A 19,529-nucleotide genomic window follows, 5' to 3' on the forward strand; every position below is an offset into this window, starting at 1 on the left:
AGCGCCGACCAGTTCGCTCTGACGATCAACATGGTACAGATTCACCAGCTCCTAGATGAATCCCTTCATACCATCCTGAAAGAGGACCCGGGCTCTGAATCCCTTGGCTCCACAGAGACTCTCGCCGAGACGGTTCCCGTCTGTCCTCGCTTCCCGTCGAGCTTTGGAAGAGAGCTTTTTCTGGTGAGCCTCGATAGCCCGCCACACGATGAGGAGACCGACTAAGATCAACAGGCTTGTCTCGCCAGGAATGCTAATCGAGCCACACGCTAGGAAAACGAAACCACCATCGCCGCTGCCGAAGCTAATGCGAATGCCGACTAGGCTGACGGCCAAGGTGATCATGGCCGTCTGTGCCACAATCTGAACATCGAATTCATGTGCATTGGAGACCATGAGGTCTATCAAACTCAGAGCGCTAACCTCGCCATCACCGCCAATGAGCTCAGTAGACTGCCACAAACGTCGAAGGTCGCCATGATTGCCGCAATGATAAAGACATCTCATTGCCAGATCAATGATATTCGCCATGATCAGGCATCCTCTCACTCCACGAGCTCTAATCGCCAATCTACCGCGCCAAGATCCCACAGATCCAATCAGCCTAGTAGGAGCCGTTTCACCGACCACCGTCAAGACGGTGGACAATTCCTCCAAAGGGGAAACATGGGCAATCTTGTCAATGACCGTACTCAGCCGCCGTGTAATGCCAATCCCAACACCGACTAGGAGGTCAACCAGCCTCGAGGGGATGTCCGTGGGCATATTGACAACCTTCGCAACGCTCGCCGAAACATCGACGGACGTCGTTTCTCCAGGCATGAACAAGAGGTCGAACATAGCCAGGAGTATGACACGGAATTCAGCAATCTAGTCGACACACTCTAGCCCCTTCTAGCTCTGCCTGCCGAGGGCGATGCTCCCGTACTCGCCGACCACGACGGTGGTGATCCCGAAGGCCCTAAGGCTTTCACAAGAACACTCCAAACACTCCAATGGCTTCAAGATCACCGGGGTCAAACCTTATGAAGGTCGCATGAATCCTACCCAGTGGCTACAGGCTTATGCCACCGCTGTACGCGCTGTTGGCGACGACACTAGCGTCTTGGCAAATTATTTGCCCATCATGCTTACTCCTCCCGTGATGAACTGGTTCACCGGCCTCCCTCCAGATTCCATCGACTCGTGGGATTAATTGAAGAAAATTTTCACCAACAATTACATGGCCACATGTAATCGCCTGGGCACCAAACATGATCTAAACCGCATCTATCAAAAATCCTTCGAGCTCCTTTGAAGCTACATTCGACGTTTCTCCAAGATGAGGAACTCAATACCTAACATCACCAAAGCAAAAAGTCATCACCGCCTTCGTCCATGGCCTCAGTCACCGTGATATGCGCTCCAAGTTTAACCGCAAGCCTCCAAAGGGGATTGGTGAAATGCTCACCATGGCAGACCAATATGCCAACGCTGAGGAGGCCGAGCTACGCCATAATGAAGACACTGGTGCTCAATAGCCTCCCCGACCACCTCATCATGGTGATGACCGACAGGACGAACGTCATAATGATCACTGCTGAGATGACAGGGAACGCTGCCACGACGCCCCCCGTGATCGATCAGAAGGCTCGAAAGCAGCGCAGTGTCGCTGTTGTCGACCAAATAACTTCGTTGCAATGGTCGACGAACCCCACGCCAAACGCAACTACGGCGAGCAATACAAGAAGATTCTTGAGGGCCCTTGTCCCCTCCACAAGAACAGCAAGCACAAGATGAAGGATTGCCTTGGTCTAGCCAAGGAATTGCAGAACAAGAAGAAGGACGACAACGAAGATGACGCCAATCGGGGACGTCGACCACATGGGGATGACAACAATGCCTTTTAGAACTATGATAAGGTGGTCGCCACCATCTTTGTGGGAGTCGCCGTTGCTGAGAGCAAAAGAGACCAAAAACTCGTCGCTCGCTGAGTGCTCACCATATCCAAGCAAGATATCATCGCCGACCCAACTATCGCTCGTGGTCTCAAGTTCCTATAACCTTCAGCAGGGCCAACTAGTGGGCTGATATCGCTTACATAGGGTGTTTCCCCCTCGTGCTGGACGCAATGGTGGAGAAGGTGCTCTTCAGAAAAGTCCTCATCGATGGCGGGAGCGCCCTCAACTAGCTTTTCACCGGAGCCCTAAGGGAACTGGGCCTCACTATGACAGATCTCACTCCCTCCGATTCTTTCTTTTGGGGGGTAGTGCCCGGTAGGGCATCACAACCCCTCAGTGAGATCACCTTGCCAGTACAGTTCGGTACGATCGACTACTTCCGTATAGAACACATCAACTTCTATGTGGCTAACTTCAACACCGCCTACCATGCTATACTTGGCCGACCAGCTCTGGCCAAATTTATGGCGATCCCGCACTACGTCTATCCGGTACTCAAGATGCCTACTCCTATAGGAGTCTTGGCTCTGTGCACCAACCTCTCCGTCGCCTACGCCTGCGAGACAGAAAGCCTCGCTCTCGCCGAGGCTACCGACCTCTCCATACAGATGGCAGGCCTGGTAGCTGATTCCAAGACGGTGCCTCCTAAAGACTAGGAGATTCCAATGATTGAAGCCCCCCATGCCTCCGCCAAGTCCAAGGAGATCAAGGAGGTTGGCCTAGGCCTCGACGACCCCTCTAAGACTATCAAGATTGGGGCCAACCTTGACCCCAAATAGGAAAGCGTGCTCGTCTCCTTCCTGCGTGCCAACGCCGATGTGTTCACATGGAAACCTGCAGACATGGCGGGGGTACCGAGGGAGAAGATCGAGCACTCCTTAAATGTCTCACCGACTGCCAAGCCGATCAAGCAGAAGCTCCGACGATTCACGCCAGACAAGAAGGAGGCTATTAGGGTAGAAATAAAATGGCTCCTAGCAGCCGGATTTATTAAAGAAGTGTATCATCTTGAATGGCTGGCAAACCCAATCCTTGTACAAAAAAGAATAAAGAATAGAGGATGTGTGTTGATTACACCGATCTCAACAAACACTGCCCTAAAGACCCCTTCGGGTTGCCTCACATAAACGAGGTTGTCGACTCCACCGCTGCCTGTGAGCTCCTCTCTTTCCTAGATTGCTACTCCGGCTATCACCAGATCTCCTTGAGAGAGGATGATCAGATCAAAACTTCCTTTATTACTCCATTCGGTGCGTATTGCTATACCACCATATCCTTCGGCCTCAAAAACATCGGGGCAACATATTAGAGAGCTATACAGATGTGCCTCGATAGGCAGATAGGCCGTAATGTAGAGGTTTATATAGATGACGTGGTCATCAAGTCAAAAACCATGTCCGACCTCATCGCCAACCTCAAAGAAACCTTTGCTAATTTGAAGGAGTTTAGGTGGAAGCTAAATCCATCTAAGTGTATCTTTGGCGTTCCTTCTGAAATCCTCTTGGGGTACATCGTCAGCGCCTATGGCATCGAGCTGAACCTTGAGAAGATATCGGCAATCACTAACATGAAGCGGCCGACCTGCATCAAGGATATACAAAAGCTCATGGGGTGTATGGCGGCCTTAAGCCATTTTATTTCACATCTTGGTGAAAAGGGCCTCCCTTTCTTTAAGTTGCTCAAGGCCTCCGAGAGCTTTACATGGTCGGACGAGGCCGACGTAGCTTTCGAGCAGCTTAAGCTTTTTCTAACAAAACCTCCTATTATGACAGCTCCGCAACCCAACGAATCACTCTTGATCTACATTGCTGCTACATCTAGAGTTGTCAGCACGACCATCGTGATCGAGCGCGAAGAGGTCGGACACACCTACAAGGTACAATGCCCGGTCTATTTCATTAGCGAAGTCCTTAACGACTCCAAAACACGCTACCCACAGGTACAAAAGCTGTTATACGCTATTTTGATTACATCTCGAAAGCTTCCCATTACTTCGAGTTCTACAAGATAGCAGTAGTCACTGAATTCCCTCTGGGCGATATTCTTTGCAATAAAGAAGCCAACGGACGCATCATCAAATGGGCGGTCGAGCTCGGCACTTACTCCGTCGAGTTCAAAAGCCGGCTGACCATAAAATGCCAAGCATTGGCTGACTTCATTACCGAGTGGACTGAGATCCAAGAGCCCGTCCCCATAGATTGCCTCGAGCACTCGACGATGTACTTCGACGGTGCCCTCAATATCGACAGTGCTAGAGCGGGCATCCTGTTCATTACTCTGACCAAGGAAATGCTCCATTATGTTCTCCGAGTCCATTTTCCAGCCTCCAATAACGCCGTTGAATACGAAGCGTGTCTCCACAGACTCCATATAGCCATCGAGCTCAGCCTCAAACGCCTCATGGTGTACGGGGATTCTGCGCTAGTAACCAATCAAGTAAACAAGGATTGGTCCTGCACCAACGACAAAATGGACCCTTACTGCTCGGAGATCAGAAAGTTGGAAGGAAAATTTTACGGCATTGAGTACCATCATGTGGTATGAGATCAGAACTAATTGGCTGGCCATCTGTCCAAGATAGGCTCCAGCCATGCCAAGGTCCCACCTAGAGTATTCGTCCATGACCTCATGACACCATCCATTCAAGAGAAGAAGGAAGATGAGGAAACTCCCACTGCCGAGTAGCTCGTCCTCGCTGTGCTAGGGCAGATTGCCGACTGGAGGGAACAATTCATCAAGTACCTCACCAACACTAATGTCCCGACCGATAAGGCCAAAATAGAGCGCATCATCCGCCGTAGTAAGCATTATGTCCTGGTCAGTGGGAAGTTGATGAGGAAAAATGCCAAAGGTGAAATCCTACTTAAATGCATCAGCAGGGATGAATGAATTAAACTACTCCGTGAAATTCACGTCGGATCCTTTGGCAATCACGCCGCCTCCAGGAACCTAGTCTGTAAGGCTTTCTGAGCAGGTTTCTACTGCCCCACGGCCATCACTGATGCCGAGGACCTGGTTTGACACTGTGAAGCATGTCAATTTTTCACCAAGCAAATACACGTACCGGCACAAGTCTTGCAGACCATCCCCACATCCTAGCTGTTTGCATGCTAGGGCCTCGACATGATTGGGCCTTTTAAGCAAGCGCCAGGCAGTTTCTGGTATGTTTATGTCACCATCGACAAGTTTTCAAAGTGGATAGAGTACAAACCCCTCGCCTCAGCCAAGGCAAAGAAGGCCGTCGAGCTCTTCGAGGACATCATCCACAGGTTTGGTCTTTCAAACAGCGTCATCACCGACCTCAGGTCAACCTTCATCGGCCACCATTTTTGGGACTTCTATGAAGACCGATGTATTTTGGTCAAATACGTCTCAGTAGCCCACCCTAGAGCCAATGGCTAGCTCGAATAGGCAAATGACATGATATTAGATGCCCTCAAGAAAAGACTGTATCAGAAGGAAGAAAAGCACCCCGGCGGGTGGCTCAAAGAATTGTCGGCTGTGGTCTGGAGACTACGCATGCAGACCAGTCGCAATACCGGTCTATCGTTGTACTTCTTGGTTTACGGCTCTGAGGCCGTGCTCCCTGCTGATGTTGCTTTCCGAGCACCCAGAGTGGAATATTACGATGAAGAGTAGTACACAGAAGCCCGAATGGAGGATGTCGATAGAGCAGAAGAAGAACGCATTGTCTCATGCGTCCAAACAGCCAAATATCTAGAAGGGCTAAGAAGATACCACAGCCACAACATTAAAGGCCAGTCATTTGTGGTCGGCGACCTTGTCCTGTGGCGGAAACAGATGATAGAAGGGATGCACAAGCTGTCATCACCCTGGGAAGGGTCCTACGTGATTAAGGAAGTCACCCGACCAGGGTCCTATCAGTTGTGCGACCTCCAAGGAGTCGATGTCCCAAACTCCTAGAATGTCGAGCTACTCATACGTTTCTATCCCTAAAACGCTTCATCTAAGATATGTACTCCTTTTACATACTCCAAAATTTCAATAAAGTTTTCATCCATGATATGATCTCCATTGTATCTCCATGTGTTTTTCATGATTTATCCACAAGTTCTCCACCCAACACCTTAAGCACCAAATAACTCCTCGAAATCTCCATAAGCACCATTTTGTCCAACTCACCGATAGTAACGTTTTACGCCCGAGCACCTTAGATGAGGCCCTATCCCCGATCTCTCCCTACATGCACCAAAGCTCTATCATTCCGTGTCATGGGTGGTCGGCAGCGCTCCTTGGTCACGTTGGTACCTTTTACACGTGCACGGGCTCCAGCGCTCGATGTTATAGAGTACTGGCTAGCCAAGGCTAAGCGTTCGGCTAAAGAACTAGCTGCTTCGATAAGTCTCTAACATGAACGTGTGAAAATTAAGCAACGCCTAACAATAACACCATTAATTAATTCAACTCTGTAGCACAAACATTAAGTGTTTTTTGTGCCCCCAATATTTACAAAAGTCCTTCTGCAAGTACAACCTTGTTCCTAATCATGCCTAAATAGGTCGACGTTGCCTGCAAGCTTCGTGGCCGCCTCCTCCACATCGCTATGTAGCCTTCCTATGGCCTCCAAGTTGGTCCCTATGGTGTAGCCAGCCCCTATCACCTCGAGTCTGATTGAGGGGTAGTGGGATCAGACAACAGCGAGGACGTGAGTCGCGACGGAAAGGATGGCGTCCCTGTTGAAGTTCTTGAAGCTTTCCTAGGCCCCCCGACACTTTTCAATGATGGCGTCTAGTCGGGGTGGCCTGAGACTAGGTTGCGGCTCCGAGGACTCCACTACATCGAGGTCAATGCAATCGAGCATGGGTTTTATCCTAGCTATGACCGCCTCCACCTTCGCTTTCTCCGCCTCCACCTAGAGGTGGAAGTCCTAGAATTATGCCTGGGTCCGGCGTCAGTAGTCTGCAAAAATCCAAGTGATCATCTCGTAGTCCAAATGGCACCAGGTCCAACAACACCGGCTTACCCTCAAGCTCGTCGGCTATCTTCGCCACGCGTTCATCCACAGCCTTTTTCTCATCCTAGAAGTATTTCATCGCTTCATATGACATGCCGAGCTCCTCCTCCAAATCTGCATACATTTGCGAGTTAGCTGACATAAGAATTAGATAATGGTCGAGCTAAAAAACATGTATGGTACCCCTCTTCTGGTCAGAGATTGTTTTCAGCTCCTCGACTAGGGAACTCAAGCGGATCTCCAGGTCAACAGCATTCGCCTTAGCCAGGTCCCAGTCCTCGTGGCCTTCTGGATCCCACTCTCTAGGTCAGCGATGGTGGCCTGCAGCGCCTTATTCTCATCAACAAGAGGCATCATCCTGTTGATGAGCCGATGGTGGTGCTCTGATGTTTGTAGTATGTCCTACAGACAAGATTGGTTTAGGGAACAAACACCAAAAGAAGACACTACAACCTTATCTACCCTAGCTCACCTCGATTTTCTTCATATAATTATTGAGGGTGGAGCAAAGGCATTTGACCTCCAGATTGGCCTTCTCCTCCTCGACCACCACCACCTCTGTTCCCCATGTGCGGAAAATGCGCACGGTCTGTGGGGGCATTTCGTCACGTTTGATAACCTCTACTTCCTCATCGGCGGTCGGCGCAGGCTCCGCCTCTTGGCTTTCCTGAGGCGCCACGGGGCCCACCGACTCCATTCCCGCTGTCGGCTCCTCCGGGGCGGCCGGTAGCTCGCCGCCATCATCTGGCACTAAGCTAGGAGTGTCAGGCGCCGTGCCACTTTGATCGACAGAGGGAGCCAGCGCCTCGCCGCCCTCACGTGGCTCTCCCTAGTCGCCCATGGTGGCAGCAGTCTGCACCACCAGCGTCGGCTCTTCCATTGCAGGGGTGCTCGTCGTGGCACTCCTGGGTTCTCCCTCTACCTCTAAGGGGGCCGTGTCAACCCCGGGCTCCCCGGTCACCACCGTGTTTTGGTCAGAGGACATTTCACTTAAAAGCGACCTATAGTTAGTACAAGATGTATGACAGCAAGTAACGGCACTTACAACTCTAAAACCCTGTGCATCCTATGGAATCTCCTCAACCTCCCTGGGCCACCGAGCCTTGCGGCGGGGCTGGTCGGCGCCTATGTGGCCACTGTGCTTGGACGCACAGGGCTAGTCGGCTCTTGTGCGAACTCTGGGTTCATGTGCGCAGGGTTGGAGGCCATTTTCGCACTGGCTTGCTTCGGCGCCTCGTCGACCGTCATCTCGATGGCCGGTGTAGGAGCGGCCGGTGCAGGAGCGGACGCCGGACTCACCGACATAGGGCCGGGAGCCACCTCCTCCTGCGATGGTGCTGGCGCCTGGTCGGCCGATGCCTCTACAACTGGCGCTGGAGCAATCGGCGGAGGAGCGGCATGAGCTCCATCGTCTTTGGACCACTCTGACATTACCACCCTCCATGGCCAAGGGGCGTCAGCACATCCTATGCTGACGCTGGCCGCTTTATGTTGAGAGAGGGGCACCGTCTTCCAGTTCTTGGCGGGCGGCCCCTCCTATGCTTCGTCGCTAGAGGTGGCCACGCTGCTGCTCAAACTCCCTTGATGTTGGGTACTGCTCGGCCACGCGTCCACGGTGGTCGACCATTCCTCCAATGGGACGTTGGAGAAGCAAATCGACCAATCATGTCCATGAATCTCATAATAGGAATATCAATACACTAGAGCACGCCAATCCAAAATATTTCTAGGATAAAATTTGTCCTTACCGTGGGGGGTGGGTTCGTGCAACCATAAGCCCTCTGCTAGCCTTGGAACGCGTATGGCGACTCCAGAGCGAAGAGCTTGCCCGCACGCTCTAGAATCTCGTCTCTTGTCAGAACTCCACTCCTCTCCCGAGTGAAGTCAGTCTGCCCGGGGTGGGATCTTTCCTTGCAAGGGAGGATGCAGCGAAAAAACGAAGTTACATGCCACCGCCACCCCGTTGATCTTTATACCCTTCATGAGGGCGACCAACTCCTTCACCTGCTGATTATCGTTGTTCCCTAGTTTCGCTGACCAGTTCTTGTTGGTCACCGAGATCTGGTCGACATCGCACCGGGTGAACGACGGATCCTAACGGATGTAGAACCATCCGGCATACCACTTCTTCAGTGAAGTGTTTTGGGGCACCGAGATGTACTCATCCTCCATCCCATCATGCAGCTGCAGGTACACCCCACCAACCACCTTGGAGCCAGCACCTCCCCTTCGTTTGAGCCAGAAGAAGTGGCGGAACAGATTGAAGTGGGGGAGGATGCCGAGATAACACTCACAGAAATTGATAAAAATGGAAATATGGAGGATGGAGTTGGGGTGCAGCTTAAACAGGCTAACGTCGTAATACCCGAGCAGGTTGTGGAGGAAGGGATGAACCAAGATGCCGAATCCATGCCAGAGGAACTCCTTGAAGATCACCAATTCATTGGTGTGAGGCATGGGGAAGGGCTCACCGGCGGCTGGGCACCATCCAGCGATCTCGCGATCCAGGAGAACTCCCGCCTCCACTAGATGGTCGAGTTTGTACTCACTCATGGTCGAGGGAACCCACTCCCTATTATGGCTAGGCTCCTCCGACGCCTTCTTGCCATCGGTGGCACTTTTCTTTGGGACCATGATCTTCCGCTTTAGATCTTGGCCTCTCTGATCGTCTACGTGTGGATTGGATCTAGAAGATAAACAGTTGCTAGGGACGAAGGGCTCAATAGATTTGGCGATGAGCTCGAGTAAGCGGGGAAAGGCGAGGCGTCGCGGCAGTGTGTGCTCAATAACTGACGGAGTGGAAGATTTATAGGAAGCTGAAACCGCCGCTTTATATCTTCAGGGTTTTTGGAAAACCGCGCCTCCGCTGTAATCACACCCCTCTAAATTCTCCACCCCACTCTCCTTAAATGGCGCCTGGGCCTAACAAGACGGCATTACTCAGGCCCAGCACAGATTGCTATTTATCTAACTGTATTATGAATTGGGCCTTACGGGCCTCTCTTACAAAACCTAGGAAGCGGACCATTGAGTGGGCTAAATTACTCTAGGAAATATGGCACGCCTCGCGTCGGCATGCCTAGGGACTGGTCGCCTGCTTGGCTGGTCAGATTTTTTCTCTAGTTTCTGACCCTAGCACCACATGTTTCTCTCCACCTAGTGCTAGGCTCAGGGACTAAGTGGACACACTTCACCTTGCGGTGAATGTGTGCATCTCTCTAGGTTACGCCCAGGGACTGGTCGCATGCTCGGCTAGTCAGAATTTTTCTCCAGTTTCTGACCCTGGCACCACGTGTTCTCTCCTCCTACTGTCAGGATCGGGGACTAAGTGGGCACACTTCACCTTACGGTGAATGTGTGCGTCTCTCCAGGCTACGCCTGGGGACTGGTCGTCTGCTCAGCTGGTCGGAATTTTTCTCTAGTTTCTGACCCTGGCACCACGTGTTCTCTCCACCTACTACCAGGCTCGGGGACTAAGTGGGCACACTTCACCTTGCGGTGAATGCATGCGTCTCTCCAGGCTACGCCCGAGGACTGGTTGTCTGCTTGGCCATGGCGTCTCAGTTTTCATTATCTAAGTTGGCACACTTAGCCGAATTTGAAGAATCTCAAAATTTTGAATTTGAGCTCCTCACATCCATTCAGCAAGCCTTACTTGGGTTAACCCGAGTTTAGCTGGTCGAATCTCAGCTTGTAGTGCTCGGCGTCTCGATCCCCGATGGCTCGGCTAGTCGGGTCTTAACTTTTGGAGCTTGGCTCTGTCGTTTCCAGCTGATTAGATGTTCGGAGAACTGCTCAGCTTAGTTCAAGACAACGTTGCATGATGGATATAAGGCGCTCAGAGACTAGCTATGGAGGGTCTGACCCCGGATACCCATAGCAGAGAACATGGGCCGCGTCTTTAGGGTTGGCCCCGCCCACAAGACGGTGCCTTGTGGGGGACGATGCTGCTCGGCAAAGATCCACGGGACTCTGGAAGCATATCCTGAAGATACAACATGATCTATTAGATATGTTAGGATTCCATGATCTTTGTAATCTGTTATTGCTTGCTGATTATTTTCTAGATCTAATAGACCTGTAACCCTACCCCCGACTATATAAGGCTGGTAGGGGACCCCCTTAAAGCACAAGATCTTCATACGATAGCTAATACTAAACAACAGACCATATGAGTAGGATATTACGTCGCGCCGGCGGCCCGAACCTGTCTAACTCTTGTGTCTCTGTTGCCATCTTTTTCTTGGTCACACGCACCTCTTCCGAACAATCTACCATCGTTGGTAGCCCCTCGGTGGACTACCGAGCATCTTTTGTCGACAAGGGCTCCTCCTTTTCATATAACATCCTCTTTAATGAATTCGCTACTTGTCATCTTAATAAATCTCGTTAGTTCTCTAATTGGGTGGTCATCAATACCAAAACCCACATTAGGGCTTGATTGCACTTACACAAACACACAAGTGGAGAGGATATGTTGGGCAGGTTCCTCCTCCTAATCACACGGCACACAACACACATTGCTTGAGTGCGCTAGAGCTCCTTTTGCTAGTCGACCGCTGCCCAACATTTGTTTCGAATGGCCAGCCATAAAAATACTTTACATTATGACCTGGGACAGATTTAGTGGGGGGCTCAAGCCCCCCTATCGCCGCTTTTAGTTCTCTCTGAACTTTCATCCTAGATCTGTCATTGATCCTAACAGCACCCAAAATTTTCACATGTGTTTGCAAGGTTCAAAAGTGACCGAACCATAGAGAAGTCATGTTTTTCCAGAAACCGCAATTACACAAGTTGTATTTCTCCAATATCAGTGGTAGGCGTCGTCAAACTAGGCTTGAAGTTACCGAGCCAATCCAACACCCTTTCTGCAAATAATGTTTATACTTCATTTTGCTTATGATTCCATTATTGATGTTTTTAGGGTTTAACTTTTTTCAATCTTCTCATGTGCATAACCAAAGGAACTGGTGTAGAAATATTCTATTATGGACTGAAACTTAAACATTTTTGTCTGCTCTAGGAAGAGTACCTGGAGGGCGAAAAAAGTTGCGAGGCTATCGTGCGAGCATCGGTACCATGTGTGCTGCGTAGGCCAGTGGCTCGGGCAGAAGAACTGGTGTCCAGTATGCAAAGCGTTGGCAGTGCTTTCCAAGGGCTAATTAAGGCCTTGCTTAAATCCACGGTGTAAAGTTTTAGGGTGTCACATCGGGTGTCACATGGAGATATCACATGGGATGTTTAGATAGTAATAAAAAAACAAATTACAGAATCCGATAGTAATCCGTGAGATAAATTTATTAAGCCTAATTAATCCGTTATTAGCACATGTGTTATCGTAACACCACATTGTCAAATCATGTACTAATTAGGCTTAAAAGATTTGTTTCACAAATTAGTCGCAAATTATGTAATTAGTTACTTTTTTAATCTATATTTAATACTTCGTGTATGTATCTAAACATTCGATAGGATAGGAAATAAATTTTAGAGGAGAAACTAAACAAGACCATCTGTCGGGACAATGGAACTTTATGGAAGGCTTGTAAACTGGCGTGTGTCCGAGAGTTCATGAACTGTTCTGTACATTACCTAAATGTGAACTTGTGAGTGAACAATAACATGCATGGGCTGGGTTCACGAATAGTTTCCGAGCATCAATCTTCTTGAGTTCTTGGAATTGGAAAGCTATTCTGCTTCAGACGTGTGTGTTACAGATTCAGGACAAGCAGAACTAGCGACGCCGGCGCTCAGCCATCTCCTAGCTCTTCATTGATAGTCGCTTCTGGGTCATCCACGACGGCATTTCTGTTGCCGACCACGCCGCTTGCGGGGCGGGGTTGTCATACCCAAATTTAAAGACAAATCTAGATATAAATTATATGTGTGTCTAGGAATCAATTGCACAAATATAGAGCCAAATTCAAGGAGAATACCAAGCACACTGCTTTATTACATCACAATTATTAAATCCATTATATAAATATATCAAAGTCTAGCGAGCGGAAATAAATAGATAACTCCATAATGCCTCTATAGCCACAGGGACTCATGCATATGATTAAAGTGATAAATAGTGAATAGGAGAACAAGGATAATCTCATGCTATACTTGCCTTGCTCAAAGTACTCCTGCTGGACCTGTTGGTCGTCAAAGTATTAACCTTGCTCACCGTCTATACATGATTCACCAATATACAACATCACACAAGCATCCGCGAGCAATCATGCATAGCAAACAAGAGCAATAATTAGAACAATACACTAACGGTGGAAAAACAAATTGAAAGGTTTATAAAATCATTCTATATGTCGCTATGAACACACAGACGTGAAAATCACGAAAATCGGATTTAAAAATGAGAAGTTATGCTAGTTATAAGCTACGGATGGCAATCCCGTAAATACTGTGAACTTATTTTCAAATTAAAAGAAATAAAATTCGGATTTATAACTGCGCAGGGACTTCTCGCATAAATATAGGAAACGACGGGGTCTCTTTAACAAAATTGCCGTGAAGGGGTATCTTCTAATCTAAGCCGTTGATCTCGATCTGGGCGGCTGAGATTCACTCAGAAGATGATAGAAAGAGGGGGCTGGCTGGAGACGACGGTCAGCGCGGCGGCCACCATTGCCGGCAGCGAGGACCTCGCCGGCGCACCTCAACAACGGCCTACGGATCACCATTTGACGCGGGTAAAACACGGGGACAAAGATAAGACGACCACGAGCTCACCTAGGATGATCTCGACGACGGGAACGAACAGAGATGACGGGCTGCTCGACGAGGCGGACGGAAAGCTCCTGTAAACGTCCGGCGACAAGCTGTGAGTAAACAGAAATGAGAAAAGGAAAAAGAGAGGCACTCATAGTTTCGTCACCTCGCTGCAAAACTCAGCACAGGTCTGAGGGCGGCAACGGAGCTTTGGACGAGTGGACCGACGAGCGGCTGCAGCAGCGAGGATTCGCGGCGGTGGCGCGAGAGTTCCGGGGCGCTACAGCTGTTGCGAAGGGGTCAGTAAAGGGAAACGGAGTGCGGCTCATCGCTTTTATAGCCGGAGATGCACCAAGGATGGAAAGAAGGGAGATCGAGAAGGATTCGGCGCCCTCAAGGACGGAAAGCTGCGGCTTCCTTTCCATCACGAGGAAGAAGACAGCGACGGTGGCTGACATGCCAGGCCCATCGAACAGAGAGAGAAGGCGCGGACCCTGCCTGGCAGTCAGACGGAGAGGGAGAAAGGGGCGCCAGCTCTCTGGCTTGGCCGCTAAGCCACGGGCGATGAAGCTGGGCTGCGGGTTGCTGCAGGCTACGACACTATCGAAAGCTCTTTGCCGAGTGCTACATAGTTTGCTGAGTATAATTTTTTGGATATTTGGCAAAGACTTACTATGTCGAGTGTAAAAAAAAAACACTCGGCAAAAAAAAAATATTTGGCAAAAATTATTTTGCCAAGTGTTTTTTTTTTTCACTCGGCAAAGATTTACTTTGCCGCATGTTTTTTTGCACTCAGCAAAATAAGCACTTTGCCGAATGTTTTTTTAGCACTCGGCAAAGATTTACTTTGCCGAATGTTTTATTTTAACACTCGGCAAAGTAAGTCTTTGCCGAGTGTTTTTTTTTTTTCACTCGGCAAAGAATATCTAAAAAACATATTTTGAAGCAGTAAATTAATTCAAATTAAAAAGTGTTCAACTACAAAGTTGTATAACTTCTCAAGATCTACAACTTTTGTTTTTGTCATTTCTTCATTCGATAAAGCGACAGTAACATTGTTCACAAAATTTACATCTCTCATATAGTTTCATGAAAACTATAAGAGAGATCTCTAAGTTTTTTAAACAATGTTACTACCACTATGTTGGATGAATAAATGATCAAAATAAAAGTTGTAGATCTTGAGAAGTTATACAACTTTGTAGTTGAACACTTTTTAATTTGAATTAATTTTGCCAACGAAAAGTACGTCTAAATTTCTCAAATTTGAATTTTGAATTTTTCAAACGACCTCGGATGTTGAAATGGCCAAAATAAAAATTGTAGATCTCGAAAAGTTATGAAACTTTGTAGTTGACAACTTTTTAATTTGAAATCATCTTGTCAACGAAAACTACATTTGAATTTCTCAAATTTGAAATTCAAATTTTTCAAACGACCTCGGATGGAGAAACTATCAAAATGAAAGTTGTAGATCTCGAAAAGTTATGAAACTTTGTAGTTGACAACTTTTTGATTTGAATTCGTTTAGGGCCTCAAACAAGTAATTTACACTCGGTTTAGTATAATATGTGGGGAACGAAAACGGAATATAGACACAAGTGATAGTGTGGTGCAGTGTTAAGAGGGGGTATGCGCGAGAGAGAGGTCGCGGGTTCGAATCCTGCCGGTCGCGTAGCGCGCGAATTTTGCCAAGTGTAAATTACTTGTTATAATCCCGCCGGTCGCGGCGCTGGCCGGTGGGGGCCTCCCCCGGTAAAAATGTTTTTTTCTATTTTTTTAGGCTTTTTTCGCATTTTCATTTTGCCAAGTGTAAATCTTTGCCGAGTGCTTTTCCGGCACTCGGCAAAGGCTTTGCCGAGTGCCCGACAAAAAGCACTCGACAAAGCCTTCTTTGTCGATTAATTTTTTGCCAAGTGCCTTTTGCCGAGTGCGGCACTCGGCAAAGCCTTTGCCGAGTGTATTTCAGGCTTTGCCGAGTGCCGCAGGCACTCGGCAAAGCCATGGTGTCCGGTAGTGCGAAGGCAGGGAAGCAAGCCAGCGGCCAAAGGAACAGAGAGTGCACATTCATTTTTCCCTTGACTCTTTCTGAAAACTGAATTTTTCAAAGCCTTTCAAATTAGTTTTGAATTCAGTTATAATTTCAAACCAAAACACACATAACAAAAACACCAGTGTACCAGCATGTATGCAACAACATGTATATAACCTTATGATTGATTTTAATTTAACAAAAATTTATTATTTCCCTACAATTGAATGCTCACACAATTGCTCAATTAAATCAATTTAAACTATTTTCAAAAGATGCAAATTTCAGAATGTTACACGACGGGGGGCGGGACGGGAACACGATCGACATGGACACGTAACAATTTCACCCACTTGATGCCGTGTGGCCATCGAATGCGTCCGTTTGTGTACATCATGCATACAGCTAACCCCATGCAAAAAAGGAGACAGTCGCATCTGCCCAGTGCAAAGTGTTGCGCTAGTTGTGTAACGGTGTGTATGCCCCGACTATTTCAGGTCGTTTTCACCCCTAATCCATACACCCATATTTGTTTTTGGCCATTTTCATCTCTAATACACTAGCAGTTAATCTCTCCATTTCAAATTATAAATCATTCTTGTTTTTGTCTATGTACATTGTTTTTTCTATATACATTAGATATAGGCCATGTCTAGATGTATAACAAGATTAGAACCACTTATAATTTGGGAGGGAGAGACTAATAGTTAGCTAGCTAATAGTTCGTAGCTAATATTAGCTAGCTAACTATTAATTGCCTACCTATTAGGTGTGTCTTTTTAAATTGTGATACAAGACAAATGGTTGTTAGATTGTGAACGGACTTATAGCTTGATGAATGGCCTGATAACAAAGTCAAAGAGGAATAGGTTGTGCCAAGCCCAACCCTATACTTTCTTCGTGTCTAAAGGAGGGGATTCATATGCATTTTTTTAGAAAACAAAAAGAGAATTTGGTCCAAGGCCTAAGGAATTATTTAAATCACACCTCCATCTATACTGAAATTAAATACACTCCACATATGTCCATGACATTTACCCTTAGCACTCGGCAACCTATAAGATCTTCTTAATAAGAGAGATATATAATACAATTCTCTCTCTTTTTGTGAAATAATACAATTATCTCTTTTACGGTGCATGCATGAGTTCGTCTCTTTAAATTAATATATACATGTCAGCACAATGTTAACGGGCATCAATGTCAATTATAAACAGTCAATATGACTTGTTATTCTTAACATCAATGTCAGCACAATGTTAACGGGCGACAATCTTATGCTTGAATATAAAGACATTCTAACTATACTAAGCATATAATCAAAGTAGACAATGAACAATATAACCGAGAACAAACAATATATAAAGCAATGTCAAATTCATTGTAGCTAACAAAATAAATATAGAAAGATACAAGAGAGAGGTTACAGAAGGCTTTACCAAGCTGCGCTATTGACACAATCCGGAATCCAAGCAAAGCTTGCCTCCCTGTACTTCTAACCTATGTAGCTATGCCCTAAAATATGGTGAAGCTCTAAGGAAATTAGGGTTTCTGGCTCTGATGACTTGATCAAATGACTTGGATCTGATTGATTGATGCCTTGATCCTAGGGGTAGGGCCGTGCTTATATAGACCCGTGGGATGAACCAGAGCCATCGGATCAAACCGACCTTGATCAATGGCGAATATGCAAACCCTAAGGCAGTGGAGGAACCGACGTAGAAGCGCGGGGCCGACAGATGGGCCCCAGGTCGGCCGACCTGGGCCTCTGCCAGGTGGGCCCCCCTCCTTCGGTGGGTCACCTTCTCGTGTCTTCTAGATCCTTCTCAACTTGGTTTCGCGGTGGAATATGCTTTTTAACCCGACATGTGGGTCTTCTTTGGCTCTTTTCCTGAGTAACCCCTGTAGAAACACAGCTTCACCAAAACCTGTGGAATTCTGTTAGTTTAACACCTAATTCTATGTTGGAGGTTGATTTATGCCATTTTTCATGTTTGGTTGACGGTTTAAAATGAATAATAACTACCGTCAACACCATCCAAGTTTTCATTCGACTATATGACACATGGACACCTGCTAGAAAAAGATTTGTGTCTAAAGGAGCCAGAGGTGGGGTCAGTTGACCCCATATGTAGGTTGACTGACCACCCGTGTCGCACTATCACCACTAGAATTGTTCCATCGCATCTAAGGAGTAAGGATGAATCTCCACCATTTATTGAGGTCGGTTCAATGGAGAGTCAAGATTAAGTCGTGTGTCGGCGTTTTGAACCGCCGACTAGTGAATTTCTCGAGATTGAGCATCAAGGCTCGGATGGTGCACAAGAGGACATGATGATGTATACTAGTTCGGGCAGAATGTCCCTACGTCTAGTGCCAAGCTGCTCATGTTACTTGCGCTGAGTTTGCGGTAGGGGTTACAAACGGGTGAGAGAGGAACGGGAGTCCCAATTCTCTGTGATGTGGATGAGAAGCTTACGAGCTAAGTGTGTCTTTCTACATGTGTGTGTTCAGAGAGCTCTAAAGGTGCCCTGGCCATCCCTTTTATAGGTCAAGTGAAGGGCCAGGTTACACAGAGAAAGGAAAAGAAGAAAGAGAAAAACATGCTGAGGGGGTCATCCCTCATCTTCCTCCTCAGGTGGGGCCAACCGACCCCTGTGGCACTGTAGATGGTGAGGAGAGCGGTGCCATACCACCGTCTTATATGCCACTGTTGCCATGCTGGAGCCTTCGCCACCGGTCATGGCCTCCCATCACCCTATATGGTCGGTATGTTTGACGGTACCCGCTGATCGAATCCATACCGAGAGTTGGCGGAATAGCGGTGCACTATGGGGCAGTACAGGGCCCCACGGTGTGGCGTGTGGTTGGTGTGGGTCACATTGAGGCGTGCCCGCCTTCTCCGAGATGTTGAAATCGTGCCCCTAGAGTGACGTGGGCCCTAGTTGTTGGTCCCTCTCCCCGCCCGAGGGCTAGACGCCCCTGAGGGGCCGAGGGGAGCAGAGTCCTCGCCCCTGGCGTCAGGCGAGGCGGAGATTTCCCCATGGGGTCAGGAGAGATGGAGCCCACTCCCTTTAGGGGCGAGCGAAGCGGAGACCCTGTCGAGGGGTTGGTTCACTGCGGGGCTCCTGCAGCCCTAGGCCGACCTAGGCGGGAGTCCTGCTCATGGGCAGGCCAGGGCCATGGCGCTGCTTGCCTCTGTTAGTTGGGCCAGGGTTATCACCTGCCGTGTTGATGCTTCATCATGGGCCATATTATTTATCCCCGACAGTAGCCCTCAAGCCTTTGGAGGGGTGAGGCTCCCCTTCAGTGGCCGTTATGACTCAGCGTCCTTTGGTTTTAACTTTAGGTGGGTGCACATGAGCGTACCCACCGGGTGTAGCCCCTGAGCCTCTGGTGGAGTGGGACACTCCTCTAGAGGCTTGTTCGCTGTTCTCCGGGTCGGGCCCGCTGGCCGGGAGCGTGAACTGTCCCGGGGCATTCATCATCGTGGCGATGGGAGTTGCCCAGTCTTAGGGTGAGGCAAAAGGTGAAATGTCATGCCTTGAACTGCCCATTGTGGGGTGTGTCATGCCTCAGTTATCGCAGCAGTTCATATTTGACGTTGGGAGGAAGCCAAAGGGGTGTGCCCTGTCGCTTCACTACGCTGGTTGGGCTCCTCACGAAGCCCTATAAGAACTAGGCCATGGGGGATGACATCGTTAATCGCCACCCCCATTGTGAGTCAAACTCTCCTAGGTGCCTGCCTCCTTCCTTGTCTCGCCTTCTGCGATGGATCACGGCAAGCGTCCTGACGGAGATGCGCCTGAACACAGGGACCCTCTCTTGCGTTGCCTGCTTGAACAGGAGTGCGGCCTCGCTTCACATG

This window comes from Miscanthus floridulus, chromosome 7, assembly GCF_019320115.1.
Source record: "Miscanthus floridulus cultivar M001 chromosome 7, ASM1932011v1, whole genome shotgun sequence".
In the NCBI taxonomy this organism is placed as follows: Eukaryota; Viridiplantae; Streptophyta; class Magnoliopsida; order Poales; family Poaceae; genus Miscanthus; species Miscanthus floridulus.